This window comes from Nomascus leucogenys, chromosome 2 (genome assembly GCF_006542625.1).
Source record: "Nomascus leucogenys isolate Asia chromosome 2, Asia_NLE_v1, whole genome shotgun sequence".
Lineage (NCBI taxonomy): Eukaryota > Metazoa > Chordata > Mammalia > Primates > Hylobatidae > Nomascus > Nomascus leucogenys.
The window spans coordinates 60,736,778-60,740,621 of NC_044382.1; the positions used below are offsets into that span (position 1 = coordinate 60,736,778).

At 39.2% G+C, this 3,844-nt stretch overlaps 1 non-coding gene across 1 annotated transcript; it reads right to left on the bottom strand.

The window, feature by feature from the left end:
• Positions 1-219: 219 nt before the first annotated feature.
• Positions 220-360, bottom strand: LOC115832066. Its single transcript, XR_004027535.1, has one exon. It is a non-coding gene; the product is annotated as a U4 spliceosomal RNA (small nuclear RNA).
• Between the last annotated feature and the right edge of the window lie 3,484 nt (positions 361-3,844).

The window sequence follows — 3,844 nt, forward strand, 5'->3', positions numbered from 1 at the left end:
CATCTTTTTTTTTTTAACTTTTATTTTAAGTCCAGGGGTACATGTACAAGTCTGTTATATAGGTAAACTCTGTGCCACAGGAGTTTGGTGTGCAGATTATTTCACCACTCAGGTAATAAGTTTAGCACCAAACAGGTAGGTTTTTAATCCTCTCCCTCCTCCTACCTTCCATCCTCAAGTAGGCCCTGATGTCTGTTGCTCTTTTTTTTTTTTTTTCGGTCTCTGTAGAGACTGTCAAAAATTGCCAGTGCTGACTGTATTTCAAGTCATCATGGAGGGGTATTGGGAAAAGTTTTCAATTAGCAATAATTGTACCTCAGATAAACCTCATTGGCTACAATACTGCCACTGGGCAAAGCTGTTCCTTTCTTTATATCCATGTGTTCTCATTGTTTAGTTCCCACTTATAAGTGAGAATATGCAGTATTTAGCTTTCTGCTTCTGCATTAGTTGGCTTACAATATCGGCCTCCAGCTTTAACAACGTTGTTGCAAAGGACATGATCTCTTCTTTGTTATGGCTGCATAGTGTTCCATGGTGTATATGTACCACATTGTCTTTATTCAGTCTACTGTTGATGGGCATTTAGATTGATTACGTATCTTTGCTATTGTGAGTAGTGTTGTGATTAACATATGTGTGCATGTGTCTTTATGGTAGAATAATTGATATCCGTATCCCTTTGGGTATATACCCAATAATGGGATTGTTGGGTCGAACAGTAATTCTGCTTTAAGTCCTTTAAGAAATCACCACAGTGCTTTCCACAATGGCTGAACTAATTTGCATTCCCATCAACAGTGTATAAGCATTCCCTTTTCTCTGCAACCTTGCCAACATCTGTTATTTTGTGACTTTTTAATCATAGCCATTCTGACTGGTGTGAGATAGTATCTCATTGTGAATAAGGCATCTTTAATTGCCTTCCCTTCTCTACCTCACTTTCCAACTTCCACACCAGTGTTTATCTCACCTTTTAAGTAAAGTCCTTGCATTTACATCTTTATTCAGTTTCTATTTCTAGGAGAATCCAAACTAAGACATTGAGTCTGCTTGCTAGTAGGGAAATCAATGTAGTTACACAGAAGATTGAGATCAGGACGTTAGAAAGTCTCAGGATACAAAATCAATGTACAAAAATCACAGGCATTCTTATACACCAATAACAGACAAACAGAGAGCCAAATCATGAGTGAACTCCCATTCACAATTGCTTCAAAGAGAATAAAATACCTAGGAATCCAACTTACAAGGGACGTGAAAGACCTCTTCAAGGAGAACTACAAACCACTGCTCAATGAAATAAAAGAGGAAGAACATTCCATGCTCATGGGTTGGAAGAATCAATATCGTGAAAATGGCCATACTGCCCAAGGTAATTTATAGATTCAATGCCATCCCCAGCAAGCTACCAATGACTTTCTTCACAGAATTGGAAAAAACTAAAGTTCATATGGAACCGAAAAAGAGCCCACATCACCAAGTCAATCCTAAGCCAAAAGAACAAGGCTGGAGGCATCACGCTACCTGACTTCAAACTATACTACAAGGCTACAGTAACCAAAACAGCATGGTACTGGTACCACAATAGAGACATAGATCAATGGATCAGAACAGAGCCCTCAGAAATGATGCCGCATATCTACAACTATTTGATCTTTGACAAACCTGACAAAAACAAGCAATGGGAAAAGGATTCCCTATTTAATAAATGGTGCTGGGAAAACTGGCTAGCCATATGTAGAAAGCTGAAACTGGATCCCTTCCTTACACCTTATACAAAAATTAATTCAAGATGGATTAAAGACTTACATGTTAGACCTAAAACCATAAAAACTCTAGAAGAAAGCCTAGGCAATACCATTCAGGACATAGGCATGGGCAAGGACTTCATGTCTAAAACACCAAAAGCAATGGCAACAAAAGCCAAAATTGACAAATGGGATCTAATTAAACTAAACAGCTTCTGCACAGCAAAAGAAACTACCATCAGAGTGAACAGGCAACCTACAAAATGGGAGAAAATCTTAGCAACCTACTCCTCTGACAAAGGGCTAATATCCAGAATCTACAATGAACTCAAACAAATTTACAAGAAAAAAACAAACAACCCCATCAAAAAGTGGGTGAAGGACATGAACAGACACTTCTCAAAAGAAGACATTTATGCAGCCAAAAAACACATGAAAAAATGCTCATCATCACTGGCCATCAGAGAAATGCAAATCAAAACCACAATGAGATACCATCTCACACCAGTTAGAATGGCCATCATTCAAAAGTCAGGAAACAACAGGTGCTGGAGAGGATGTGGAGAAATAGGAACACTTTTACACTGTTGGTGGGACTGTAAACTAGTTCAACCATTGTGGAAGTCAGTGTGGTGATTCCTCAGGGATCTAGAACTAGAAATACCATTTGACCCAGCCATCCCATTACTGGGTATATACCCAAAGGACTATAAATCATGCTGCTATAAAGACACATGCAGACGTATGTTTATTGTGGCACTATTCACAATAGCAAAGACTTGGAGCCAACCCAAATGTCCAATGACAGACTGGATTAAGAAAATGTGGCACATATACACCGTGGAATACTATGCAGCCAGAAAAAATGATGAGTTCATGTCCTTTGTAGGGACATGGATGAAACTGGAAACCATCATTCTCAGTAAACTATCGCAAGGACAGAAAACCAAACACCGCATGTTCTCACTCATAGGTGGGAATTGAACAATGAGAACACATGGACACAGGAAGGGGAACATCACACTCTGGGGACTGTTGTGGGGTGGGGAGCAGGGGGAGGGACAGCATTAGGAGATATACCTAATGCTGAATGACGAGTTAATGGGTGCAGGAAATCAACATGGCACATGGATACATATGTAACAAACCTGCACATTGTGCACATGTACCCTAAAACTTAAAGTATAATAATAATAATAAAAAAAAAACAAAAAAGAAAATTGCATTAGAATTAGCACAAGATCCAAGAACTTCTAGGTTTACTAGATCACAGCCATTCTTCGCTTACTAAGTCCATGAGTAAGATGTAGAGAAAAATAATAACTATTAAGGTAGCTAATGTTTGATACATAATATGTATCAGACACTTTTAAGTGCACTACATATAGCATCATATTCCATTCTCAGAAAAAATCCACAATGTAGAAACTATTATAATTGCTCCAAATATGGTGACTTATAAAACCATCTATTTTATTAAACTTCGTGATTGTGAGAATCAGGAATTCAGGCAAGTCTGGGTTGAATAATTCTGTTCCTCATGACATTGATGGAGATCATTTGTTGTATTCAGCTGAAGGATGGGCGGGTCTAGAAAATCCAAAGCAGCTTCACTCACTCATCTGATACATTGGTAAGAATGGTTGGAAGGCTGGGCTTATTGGGGGTTGCCAACCAGAGCACATACACATGGTGTCTCCAATGTGGTGGTCTCAGATGGTTTAATGTCTTACATGGTAGCTCAAGAATTCCAGAGAGAGGTTCCAAAATAAAGAAGTGTAAGCTCTCTGTCCTTAAGGCATGGACCTAGAAACTGGTGCCACTGCAAGCAACATGGGAGTACAAATAAATGTTCTCACCACAAAATTTGTTACCAAGCAATCAACAGGCTTGCTTCCCAATGCACATAGAGGCCAATACCATGGCACCAGCTCTTGAGAAAAGAAAGGCCTTATTGTGAGTCAACCAGCAAGGAGAAAGAAGGAAACACTCAAATCTGTCTCCTTGCGCTGGGGTTTGGGTCAGGTTTTACAAGAGTAGGGTAATGAGATGTGATCTGATTGGCTCTTGCAGTGAGGTGATGCTGGAAAGCA